The sequence below is a fragment of the Triticum aestivum genome, chromosome 4D (genome assembly GCF_018294505.1).
Source record: "Triticum aestivum cultivar Chinese Spring chromosome 4D, IWGSC CS RefSeq v2.1, whole genome shotgun sequence".
NCBI lineage: Eukaryota > Viridiplantae > Streptophyta > Magnoliopsida > Poales > Poaceae > Triticum > Triticum aestivum.
Window position 1 is genome coordinate 83,336,186 of NC_057805.1, and position 14,208 is coordinate 83,350,393.

Here is a 14,208-nt window from a genome sequence, read left to right on the forward strand (position 1 = left end):
CAGAAAATTCTTTTTTAAAGTTTCTTGCAAACAGAGAAAGTCAAGGGAATGGTCACTAATTATATGGGATAGGCAGGTTTTCATCCCTTTTTTTCCTACCCCCCTACAATTCCAAAATAGACCTATTATTTAAATCTTTTCCCTTTTCTCCCCCCTCTGGTGGCCCTGGTATTATGGACAGGGCTGCGAGCTTGTTTTTTTTCAACAAGATTTTTTGACTTCTAGTAGTGGGTCTGGAGATAGCCACTTGCACTCTAGGGCTTTTTCTTTTCCTAGACCGAACCATGGTAAATTGTTCTTCCATGTCCTCATTCCCATCTCCCCACTCAGTGCTAACAGGGGTTTGGTCTCCCTTCCCATTAGTGATATACATCACCTCTTCCTCAATCCTCACATTCTGTTCCCCCTCTTTTTTGGAATTCCCCCCTGACTATTTCAAGTTCTCTAATAATGTCCACATTAGAGAAGTTATTGTCAGGGAACGCTACCCCCATTTTTATAGCTCGAATCATAAGTTCAGGATTAGATAGGGCCTCAAAGGAGTTATGATTTGTTGAGTTACCTTCCAGATTTCTCTTCTTGGAAATGGCAATAGCTTTCTCTTGCATTCTTCCTTCCATATTCTGCAAGTTCCTCAAGCTAAATCTCTGAACCTCTTAAGCCAAAAGGGGAGGGGTAGGAATCACCTCTCCCACATCCTCAGAAGAAGAGGTAGGATATTGTACCAGATATTCTGACTTCCCCAACTTCGAAAGGTCCTCTCCCTCAATTTCCACCACCTGCTCATAATCCATAGCCACATTTAAATGAGCTATATTATCATGAGGTATAGCAGTAACAAATGAACATGCATCATCATTTTTATCTACCTGAATCTCATCGGCATTATGCTTGGTATCATCAATACCCAGCATTGCCTGAGAGCCCTGTGTTTTTTCTTTATTATAAGCCTGGACAGCCATAGTTTCAATCAGCAATGTATTATCTTCTGACTCATCAGATTCCACACTTTCTTCCTCTTTTGCATCGACAGGGTCATCGTCCCCATCACCACCATTCTTGCTGCATCCCTCATTTTTTCCTTTGTATCCAGACTTAGGGTCATGTTTGCCCCAGGTTGATGTTCTCACATAGGGGGAGTTTTTAGCACCCGCCTCCATCTGCACAGCCTTTTTTATCTCTCTGGATCACGCACCCACAACTTCTTGATTTCATAGAAAAAATCAAAGAAGTGCGTGCCCAGCACTGCCTCAGCAACCCCAGGGAGCTCGTCCACATTCCGACAGCCCAGCCGGACCCTGAGAAATTCAGGTTTGTGCAGGGTGGCCATGTCGATCTCGAGCGGGACGCCCACCAGGGAAGAGACATAAGCAACATTCCTCTCGTTCCTTCTTTCCAGGGGAATATTAGCAACTTTTACCAATGCCATCTCCATGACTCCCTTAGCCCCAATGTTGGCCGACCAGGTAACAATCTTAACTACCACACCACAAGATTTAAGGATCATTCTATCATTATAGCATGCTTTTTTCACATCTCTTTGATTGGGAAACCTCATCACATACGTATTTGGACCAATAGTCCGAGCAGTGCAGTGCCACTTGGTCCCAATATAATCATAAAAGGCTTCTTCTAATTCCTTAACACTAGCTTCCCCCTCTAAGACAATAATCACTATGCAGGTAGATCTTTCCTTAAGCTGCTTAGCAGTGCATGAATCAGGAATGTAAAAGAAGCCCTGCCCCTTGGCCTGGAAGGCACACATGGGAGCAACGCACTCCCAAGGCAGGAAAGTAACACACACCGATGCCAAATGACCCATTTTACTGCATCTTTCACAGAAAGCTTGCGGACAACTAGCAGGAGAATGACAAGTAGCTTTGCAAATAGGACATGGATCATAAGCCCTGGAAGGGGGCACCTGATTGGGGGGGATCACACGAGATGTAGCATCAGGCATCGACTTCTTCTTGAACGCGAGCGCTGCTTCAGATCCGGAGGTGTTAGGGTTCTTCTCCACCCAAACCCCCCAGATCTCGCCCGCTTAGCACGCTCCGCTGCCTTGTCCCAGCGCTCGGTGTTGTCAGAGGCCGACACCGTCTTCTTGTTGGTGGATATGTCGTCGCCGTCCGCTTCCCTGGACCAGGAGAAGCGCCCGCGTCCCCGGCCGCGGTCGAAGCGACCGGCCCTGTGCCTCATCCGGCCAGATCTGAACCCCTCGCGCCTCCCTCTGCGAAAACTCCGGTCGCCGAACCCCTCCATCACCTTGGGCTCGCTCGGAGAGGAGGACACCACCTCCGCAAACGATCTAGGATCACCGCCGATCTTTCCCTCCCACCACTGGAAAGAGGACGAGATTTTCGATCTAGGGTTTTGCGGCGCTGCCCAGAAGTGGGGGAGGGCAGTGTCTAGGTCAAGATTGGGACGAGCCGCTCGGGCTTGAGCTTTTGTACCCCTCGCGCGGCCAGCATCCACGCCATGAATCCTTCGATCTCCGTCCACGTGGCCAGCATCCGCGGCGGGTGGCGCCACCAAACCCGGGCGCGGGCCCAGGATGCCTGGGGCCCGAGAACTCCGACCCGTATCATGCCGACCCGACGCATGCACTCCGCCCCCACCGGGACGTGCCGCGCTCCCGTGTACCGCCGCGTTCGGCGGGATCCGGTCCCGAAACCTAGCAAAATGGCACGGGAAGGACACGATCTGCCCGATGTCAACGCATTCCCCCTCGCGGAGATAACGTGCGTCCACCGTGACTCCCCTCTGGTCGATCATCACGAGCCGGAGAGCCCCTCGTCGGAGAAGGATCTCCCCGTCAGCGAAGGTGACGGTGCCTGTCGTGGTGAGGTCCGGTGCGAAGGAGACGTGTCAACGAACGTCACTATCCATCCCGTGTCCGATGGCACGGCCAATGGTACCTTTGATTCTCAAGGAGAGTATTTTTTGGGACTTTTCCAACAATGCCCCTCCCTGCACCCATTGCCCCGCCGCCGCATGGTGTTGTTTGGTTGTTATTTTTCTGTATACTGGGGGTAACATGGTCATTCAATAACCTCTAGGGAGGGACTAGGGACTTTTTAGTCCCTGAAAACAAACAGGGAGGGACTTTTAAGGAGTAGGGACTTTTTAGTTGGGACTAGAAAAAGTCCTAGGACTTATGAACCAAACAGGGCCTCAATATGGACTACATACGAAGCAAAATGAGTGAATCTACACTCTAAAATACGTCTATATACATCAGTGTTTGGAGTAGTAGTTCATATTGAAATCTACTAAAGGACATATATATTCCGAACAATATGATATCTCTCTAACCAAGGTAGTAGGGACGAGGAGTAAACGGAAGGAGTAGTAAAATTTTCTCCTCGTCCTGCGAGCCACCGCGCGCGTGGGCGAGGGAGCGGGCGTAAGGCGTACAGTACTACTACTAGTAAGCAAGCTTCACCTCATCCTGCAAGCCACCAAGCCCGTGGGCGGGGGAGACGACATACTAAGCAAGCTTCTCCTCATTCTACGAGTTTACGGGACACATCAAAAGTACTCCAGTGTATAGAGCCTTGCCTCTAAGGTAGGCCCCACATGGTTTGCCTCTTTTTTTAACATAATGCATCAAGTCGCAATTTGTTTGTTCACCCGTGGTAGACAATCCTCCATCCATCAAGTGGACAACCAGTACACGTGTCAAATTACCATGTGGGTTGCCTTTTCGTACAGAAATGAGCTCCACCGTGTACCCGCGCGGGTGTGGTTGGGAAAGAGACGGGAGTACGTGCGCCGTGCGTGCACCTCTTCTCTTCGTGCACGTCCCCCACCTACGTGGGTGTGTGTGAGAGAGATACAAACCTAGACAAATGGCTTGTGCATTCGTGAGTGCTTTTTGTTTTCGGGGGGGGGGAGGGTTGATTTTGTGAATGTATTTGTGGGAATATGTGTCGATGACATCTCAAACAAAATTTTGCATGCAATGTGTGTAAAATGGAGGCCTATCCATATCACATATAGAGGGCCAGGTGATCCACGAGAAGAGAGGGAGGGGTCATAGGTATCGATAGAGTCGAAGAGAGGATCAAGTGGGTGGGTGCAAGATCGATGAAGAGAGCCATCGAAATTGTGTGTGTGTGCAAGTCAAAGATATAGGGCGACTGACCTACCAGAACGTCAGAGGGCACAGGTCAAGTTTGTGTGTGGCAGGGAGACATGACTAGAGCGCTTGATGTATCGGTGTGCGTGTGTGCGAGGGGGGTGGGGGGAGGGGTAGGCAGAGGCCTAACTATAGAGGTAGAACGACTCGTATATGTGTTGAGAAGGAGAGACCCAGCTTTGTCTTGAGGGAGATCGGTCGACATCCATACATAATTGAAGGACGGGAAATAGGATGGGACAGAGAGAGAGAGAGAGGAGAGATAGGGAGGGAGAGGGGTAGAGTGTTGGATGGGTGATGGAGTTGCTTCTCGAAGATGGTGGGAGAAGCCTACTAGACAAACTGAGGGTGGAACTGCAATATTATCAATAAGAGTGGGGATGTGTTTCTGTGTGTGCCTGTGCGTGATAGATCTGTTGGGACGCATCCATGGATGATGAAGGGGAACCATGTGTTTGGTAAGCAAACCTAACTAGATCGGTAGATCAATTGTTGTTTGTTGGAGGAAGGGAGAGACATAACTAATGAGGTAGATCGATCGACGCATGGGAAAAACGAGTTATAAGGACCTAGCTAGCTATATGTATAGCGGGAGATCGGTCGGTGTACGTCCATTTGTTAGAGGCAAATAAGGCCCGGCGAGACGGATAGACAGAGAGAATGGAGCTAGGAGGTGGCGCGAGAGGCCCAGCTACTAGCTAGATAGGGGAGGAGTGTGCGGTTGTGAGATCGATGAAAAGAGGGGCGAGAGTTTACACGTGTGTGGGACCGTATGAGAGACACGAGGCAAGGACACATAAAGGATGAGATTGAAGGTGCGTGTGTATGTTGTAGGCACACATCGCTAGAGAGGTTTATCGATCGGTGTGTGTCGGAAAGGAGTTATGGAGACTATGGGAGAAGGACCTAAAGAAAAAAAATGAATGTGCGCGATGGATAGAATGCTGTGGGAGGGGGAGGGCGAGGAGGGTGTGTGCATGCACGAGAGAAAGTTAGTGGTAGCTACAAAGGTTAGAGGATTGTGTGGGTGTAAGAGACTAACAAAGATCATAATTTGATATGAAAGTGGATTCATATCTTTGAATAGGAGATCATAGTGTTTTAAACATATGCATGCATGAATATAGCGGTGATACGCGTGTTGTGGTTTTGCACATGTTATACCATAATGTGATAATCCATGGCATTTGCAGCTCACAGCTAAATGTCGAACAATCTAAACCATACTATACATCGAACAATCTCACATTTTATTTGAATTTGTGATAATGTGTGGCGTTTGCAGCTTATATCGAACATTCTCACATTTTATTTGAATTTGTGGTAATGTGTGGTGTTTGCAACTCACATCTAAATACTTGTAGGCGTAGGGGGCGGGGCACCATACATAATGTGATAAACACATTATACATATGAGGCATGGTTTAGATTATGAAGATCTAGCTAGAGCTTGAAATGTACTGTGATTTGAAATCAACATAAAGTGGATTAAAAAAATCGAGTTCGAGTTCATATAGTACACATAGTTCATATGTAACTCGAGACTAATCATGTGGTGTGCTGTGAAGATAATACACAAACGATGGTTTAACTTGACAATAGTGATGATTGTAGATCTTATTAAAACAGAGAAACGAATTCAAATGCTTTGACTTCACAACAATCATAATTGTAGATCTTATTCAAATAGAGAAAGAATTCAAATTTAGTTCATATTGAAGCGGTAGTATATACGTTTGGAACACACTAAAACGTTCATTTGAGTAGTAGGTTGCATGCATTATACACGTAGCGAAATATTTTAATTGAACATAACATGAATTCAAAGTTTTGAATGACATTTGTAGTGCGAATTGATTTGGTACAGTACACGTTAGGCTTGTCCAGAAATTTCAACCCACGCCTTGTTAGCCCGAAATATTTAAGATATATCTTTGTCTCGTTGTGCTCCGACAACACCCTCCATCTCAACCCGCGCCTTGCTATTCCAAAATTACAACGCGCGCGAAAGCTCCCACCTCCTGTGAAATCCCGACACGCGAAATGCCCGTGATACCCCTGAAACGAAAGAACCGCCTCAAATTGGTGGGGGTACTTTCATAACTTACCCCAGATTTCGGACAAGCGCGTCCCTAAGCCATGGTTCCCCACTCCCATCCCATCCGCCCACACATTCGTACACCGAGGCCGGGAAAACCCGTGAAGCCCCACACCCTCCTCCGTCCGCCACCCAGCCGGAGCCTCTTCCCCGACGACGCCGTCCACAGCAACACCTCGACGCCCCTCATCCACCATACCGGATGAGGATCCATCATCGATCTGGTCGTCCCGCCGGTTCAGCCACCCCGTCCTCCACCTCCAAGGAGCTGCCCCGACGTTCCCCTCGTCTTTTGCGCCACTTCCATTCCCACACTGCCGTCTTCACCTACACCACCGGAAGAGCATCATCATCACCGTTTCCTCGGATGAAGCTGCGGCCTAATCGGCGCCACCAAAGAGGTTGTACACTAATCGCCACATTTTCTTCTTGATTCGATCTCACGGTGCTGCTGGCGCTCGGTCCCCAGCCGACACGGCGCGGCTCCATCCACAGCGTCGCTCCCTCGGCGGCGACGTCCACATCAGTAGGAGCTGCTACTGCTTTAGCTCTCGCTCGCGCTGCTGCTCTGCTCTTGCTCTCGGTCCCCTGCCTGGTCTGCTCTTGCTTGCGATGCTGCTCCGATTTAGCTACACTTGAGTCGACTGAATCGACTTTTGGGTCAGTCAATTTTCAGGGGGTGGGGGGGGGCTGCCGGAGTTAAGGAAGAACCAGCCGCAGCAGGGACGGGGGCTCGCCGGAGAGGTACCCCACTATCTATCTTAGGGTTCAGGGTGGGGGCAGTGGTCGCCGGTGGTGGTGGGGCGGTGGCGTGGGGATCGCCAGAGAAAAACTCGGCAGGGGGGGGCTAGAGGAATGGCCGGGGCGGCGGCGGACCGGCGGTGGGGAGTGTTTTCGGGGCAGGCGGGGCGGCGCACCACCGGCCGCGGGCGGCAGGGGGTGGCTGTTTGGCCGGTGGTGGCTGGCGGCTCAGGGGGGTGGAGGTTGAAGATGAATTGCGGGTCGTTGATTTCGTATCCAATCGTTGCAAAATCGACTGACAAGAGATGAAAAAGTCAGTCGACTGACGTGTAGCCTCACCTCTAGTGCGTTCAGTTTTGACAGTAACATTCAGTTTCAACATCAAAATTCAGTTTCGACAGTTAAGTTCAGTTTCAACAGTTAAATTCAGTTTCGACAGTTAAGTTCAGAGATGAGCGGCTGAGGATTTTACATCTAGCACTTTGTGGTTATGTATTTTACGTCATCTATTGGAGATGCTATTAGAATTCCACTCAGGTTAACATTGTCTCTCTTGTCCTGCTTCAGCCTCGGCGTCGTACAACTCACCGGAGCTGCTCCAACGACGAAACCCTCCATCACAACGGAGCAGTACCTCGGGCTCCATCTCCAGACGCCTAAGATCTTCTTCCCCTCCTCCGACAGCCAAGTCAGCCAGAGCATCCTCACCGGCCAACCCAATCACGCTGAGATCGACATGGCGTCGCCAAAGAGGTTGTACACTTGTTGCATCTCTTTTTTACTCTACATGTTATATATATTGTCCACTGAGCACACGGAGTAACGGGAAATACGATTATTTTATCCTACTATAAGACAAGTAGTGAGGTACCAGGCAACTTAGCTATCCGTGATGGACTCTCTTGAATGCCATCATTATTTATCTCTGCGCGTTTGAGCTGTGCATTTGTTGATGGCCCTGGGAGCTGAGCTAGTAGGGCAGTGGCCTGGGTCCAAAGTAATAGAAGTAGCACAAAAACATTTTTTTGTGTAGGATTTTCCTTGCTCAAGCCTGCCTACTAGAATCGCCAGTGCTTGAAAGGAAAAGTGAATGAAAAACATAGGAATTGGAAAGTTTCCTATGGTACTACTTTTCATGAATTTGGTGCAAAGGAATGGAGCAAAGGAAAACTGTAGGATTTGTTCCTTTAGTGTCTTCTTGAAAGAAAAACCGCAGGAATTTTAATTTCCACTTGTCCTCCTTTTCAAATTCCTATTCATGAAGCACAAGACTAAGAGATAGTAGCATAATAGCATTATAACCGTACATTTTCTTGTGGTTTGACTTAATCTCACCATGCTTCTTTGCATCTTGTGATCTTCCAATTCTTGTGAACCAAACACCCAGATTGGCAGAAATCCTATGTTTTTAAATTCTCTGTTTTGCACGTGCATTCCTATCCTATTCCTGTCTATTTCCTATCCCTGCATTGTTAGATTCCTCAAATTCAAACAAGCCGTTACACAATTACTTCTGTTACAGATATGTGTCAAACAAAACCTTGTGTGGTTTGTCTTGCTCCTGCGGTGCTGTGTTCCACCCCAGCTCAGCTGCTCCAACGATGGAAGGGTTCACCACAGCAGGGATCTGCTCTCCAGACTGTCTTTCGCCGCCTTAGATCTTCTTCCCCGCCACCGGCAGCCACGACAACTGCATTACCATCATCAACTGAGCAGATGACCTTGAGGACTACACGGGTCCGCAAGAGAGGTCGCACTCTTCCGTGTCTGCTTACGTTATGCATCGCTTAATATGATGACATGCTACTTTATCGTCGTGTTCACCTATTAGACTCCGAGTCAGGTCCAAACTAATGCTGAAACTTGAGTTTTTAAATGGTTGTGGGGTACATATTGGGGCAACAGTACTATCTGGTTAATCTCGGGTGTCTACTATGAGTTTCATGTTGGGTGCAAACAAACATTAAAGGAGCCATTATCTGTATTTTTTTAACTAAAGCTATTATCTGCCTGCTATCATTGGTTTTGGGTCTATCCACAGTTTGCTACCATCACTCTGGATTTGCGCATGCACTCCTTACATAATCTCACTATGTTTTATTCCTATGCATGTCAGTTATTGTACACAATGGAACTGAACATGTAGAGCAAAAGAGACGAGCCTTGCATGGCAATAAACTTTCATGCAAACGTCGCTCCATGGTGGGCGCAAAGGCAGCCCCCGTCCACCCATTTTGGATCGTAATCAAGAGGAAGATAACTGTTCCGAGGGGGATTCAGAAGCAGAAGACCACTCCTATTTACCCCATGAGGTCTTCGGTCTAACTTGGCATGCTGATGTTGGTAATATCATGCATATGGTGCCTTGCATTGCTTACTGTATACATCAAAGATGTCATCTGCTTAGTTTAGACATGCTTTGTGTCAATGCCATCTGTTTAGTTTCTTTATCATATATGTGAATCATGCAATGCCATCTTGTTTAGCCAGGCATCATATATGTGAATTTTGCAATGCCACTCTGGTTAGCCAGTCATCTTATATGTGAATTATATCATGACATCATTTTTTATTACGTGTTAAATTTGTCAACAATTTTAGTACATTCAATTACTCTTCCCGTGCATCAGCCATTCGGCACAGTCATGGAAAAAATCTAGAGTGGAAACAAGGTCTTCAGAGCAGACAATGCTATCTGACGAAGCGCATGTCTTGCTGGTTACAGATAGCTCCTCAGAGGAGGATTCAGAGACAGATGACCAGTCCTATTCCCCCCCCCCCGAGGTGCATGCTCTAACTTGGCAGGGTTATGTTGCTCATATCATGCGTATGGTATCTTGCATTGCTATGTCATTTGCTTAGTTTAGACATGTTTTGTGTGAATGCCACCTGTTTAGTGTCTAATTACCATATATGTGAATTATTCAATGCCATCTTGTTGCAAGACATTATATATGTGAATTATGCAATGCTATCTTGTTGCAAGGCATTATATATGTGAATTATGCAATGACATGCTGTTTAGCCAAGCGTCATATATGTGAATTATATCATGCCATCCTTTTTTGTATTTCTCATTGCTTTTGTCGACAATGTTTGTATATTCAACTGCTCTTCCTGTGCATCAGCCATTTGAATTGGTTATGGAGAAATCTAGAGTGAAAACAAGGTCTTCAGAGCAGTCAATGCTACCTGCTGAAGCAGATATCTTGCTGGTTACACTCAGCTCTTCAGAGGAGGATTCAGAGGCAGATGACCAGTCCTATTATCCCCCTGAGGTGTATGCTCAAGCTTGGCAGGGTTATATTACTCATATCATGCATATGTTGTATTGCAATGCTTAGTTTTTACATCATATACACGATATTGAATGCCATCTCCTTAGTTGACACATCATATATGCGATTGCCCTCTGCTCACTTCCTTAGTATATAAATCATATATTTGAATTATATCATGCCATGATGTTTACATAGATAGCATGTATCTGAATTATGGCATGCCAACCCATTTTCTAAAGACATAATATAGTTATATCATCTCATCCTATTTACATAGTCATCATATTTTGAATTATGTCATTCTATCTGTGAATTATATCATGCCATCATGTTTCCATCGACGGCATGTTTGTGATTTATGGCATGCCAACCACTTTAATAGACACATCATATAGTTATATCATGTCATCCTATTTACATAGTCATCATATTTTGAAGTATGTCATTCTATCCTGTTTAGTTAGCCATCATACATGTGAAATTGTGTCATGCTATCCTGTTTAATTAGCCATCATATATGTGAAATTATGTTCTGCTATTCTGTTTGGTTAGACAACATAAATGTGAATTATTTCATGCCCTGTTTTCTTCCCTACTATCCATTCCACCTGTCTACCTTACAATGTCTGTACATTCAATTACTTTTCTTGTTTATCAGCCATTTCAATTGGAGGGGGTGATGGCAGTATCTGTGGGAGTAAAAACACGGTCTTCAGAAAATATCGTGCTACCTATCGATGGGGATAGAACCACAGTTGTACTTGCCCAAGAACCAGCCCCACCACACATAACCCAGACTCACGCAGATTGTACCCCTACCCAGTTGGACAGAGAACCAGCTACACCCCTTCTAACTGCAACCCCAGCAGATAGTAACCCAGTTCCCGTTGACACAACACCGTCTCCACCACAGAGCACCTAAACGCGAGTAGTTAGTAGGGCAACTGCAGTGCCCAAAGCACGAGGATCACCACCCCGAACCCCAAGTCAACGCTTAAAGCAGAAGAAGAATTGTTCTCAGGTCAGGTTCCGTAGCTATGGTTCATACTACTTTGCTCTTGCATCACTGTATTTACTCATACCAACTAATTTCAAATTTGAAGGATGCAATTGAAACTCCAATGGCGCAACAGGTATGTTTTAAACCTGTTTCTTTAACGTGTTTGCTGTTGTAATTTGCTCTATGTTGATTTCAGTTTCAATTGAATAAACCGTTATGTTCTCATGCCATGCACATTACAAGTGTTGTTATTGCTGTGTAGTTTCCCACACTTATATTCTGTCTATGCTGCTTTGTCTTAAATAGATATGATCCGAACTATATCTATCTTGATTTGGCAACATAAACTAGAATGATATAGACCATACAGTGACCATACTACATAGATATATGTTTGTTTCATGCTGTTATCCTATCCACCTTACTACTGAACTGGTTTACCAAAATGAGTTTCATATACTACATTGTAAACCTGTGATGTGTTTGTTTGTTTCTCTTTTAGAACGCGGATAAAATATTGGAGAAGAGTACCCCGTTATGCAATGGTAAAGGAAGTAATGCAGATAAGGTTCAAGATAGTGAGACATCCCTGTTGATCTCCAAGAAAGCTGATAAAAACTATATTGAAGACACTGAGACAACCCCAAAGTCTTGTCTTGATGTAGTGTTCGAGTTACTGGCTACAACTGCTGGCACCAGCTCTTCGAACTCGCTGCCTGAATCAGTTCGGCTTCTTGAGTATCAACTTCAAGTTGAAAGACCTCGATCAGATGTTATGCGATAGGAAGCCGAAGGACTGAGTTAGTCCCTGCAGAATTCAGATGCATACTTTCTGGTGCAACAACAAGTGCTGGAGGATTTAAGCGCCAAACAAGAGAAAGTTAATAAGCTTGCTAAGCATCTTGCCAGCATTATGGGTACCCAGGATATTGTTTCTTGAGCTCTTCTGAAGTGGTTTCAGTTCTGGACTTGTTTTGTTGCGGCGTTTATATGCTGCTTTGTTCCCTATATTTGCATTGGTGGCGAACTTTGATGCCCAGTGGATGTAATATGTGTAATAGCCGTGATAGCCTAGCATAAGTTGCTTGCTAATTTATTTCCTTATTGTCTTGTTTATTTGTTTTCTTGTAGTCAGTGCAGTTCTTTTTCCGCGGTTTGCTAGTGGCCGCAATAACCTATTTTTTAAAACTAGGCCACAATAACCATGGGCTACATATTTACTGTAGTTAACATGGCCCTCCTACGGGCCGTAGAAACAATGGGCCTCCTACGGGGCGTAGAAACAATGGGCCTTATACGGGCCGTAGACACAATGGGCCTTCTACGGGCCGTATCATCAATGGGCCTTCTACGGGCCGTATGATCGGTTGGCCAAACATGGGCCAATAACAGACCACATTATCGCCGTAAATGGGCTAGAGTTGAAATCGTCCGTTCATGGGCCGACCATAACGGGCCGTCATTAATCGGCCGTATTTGATGACGGTATGAAAACGGCCCAACGTATTAACGGGCCACAAACGGGCCGACTGTAACCACGGGCTGAATTTGGCCCACAAGCAGAAAATGACAGTAACGGGCCGAAAGTAAACGAATGCTGGAAATGAGCCCAAGAATAAATGGGCCCTGAGAAGGCCGAAAGATAACATGGGCTGGAAACGGCCCAACAGAACAATGGGCCGTTAATGGGTATAAAGTGATACACTCTTCATTACAGGCCAGTTTCACCATGTGCCGTTAATGGGTATAAAGTGATACACTATTCATTACGGGCCAGTTTTACCACGGGCCGTTAATGGGCCGAGAGTTACAAAGGGCCTGATATGGGCCGAAAGACGTCATGGGCCATATATGGGCCGGAAGTTAAAACGGTCTGGAATTATATTGGATGGCCCAGATGACGCTACTGTGCCTAATTCGGATAGGCCGTAAACGGGCCCTGGGTTAGTGGGCTGTAAATGGGCTATATGCAAACAGGCCGTTAACAGGCTTGCCGTGGGCCGGCTCGCCACCTTTTGACCAAGTCAAATGGGCCGGCCCGCCACCTTTTGACCAAGTCAAATGGGCCGGCCCGCCACCTTTTGACCAAGTCAAATGGGCCGGCCTTTTCACAGGAATGGGCCTCTGTTGGGCCGTGCCACGTGTCGACGTATCATAGGCGCTTTGGGTCCAATGAGTGGATGACATCTTTCCCAACGGTTAGCCGACACGTGTTTCCTCCAGCCAATGATGATTTTACACGTGGAAAATCCCCATTGGTCGGGGCTGTTAACGGGTTATCGGATCCAAAACTGGACCCAATAGCTTAACTGCGTTCCGTTACGGTGGATGCCACGTGTCGGTCACCCTTGACGAAAGCACTTTTTTGACGCGCGATTTATCGTCATGGAAGTGGACACTTCCATGATGATAATTTTGGTTATGTCATGGAACACTTCTACGATAGCATAGGTATGACTATCTTGATTCTGTCATAAAATCGTCATGGATGTACATGCATGACAGAAAACGCGACCTACTGTGACAAACATGTATCATCACGGAAGTGTATTTTTTTGTAGTGACCCCAAATCCCTTTGGATTTTCAAATTTTAAAATGGTTTTTTATTTGGATGAGTTTTCGATTTGGTTATTTCTTCTAAAATATCAAAAGCGTTTCTCATGTTAGAGGATTTTTTTGTGGCATTTAAAAAATGCTCCAAGGATTTGGTCACTTCACTCCTTTCAAATACTTCTAACTTTTCCCCAAAAAAACTATTCTGTCACTCTAAATTCCTCTCCTAGTCTTCCTCACTTTCTAGGACAGTGTCCAACACCTCACTTCTCCACAAAAATATTTTTCTCATATTTAAATAAATTCCAAACTTGGAATTTACATTACTCCTAGTTCCTTTGGTTTACAAAGGAACCATATTCTTTTCAACTCTTGTCCACCCACAAAAATTAC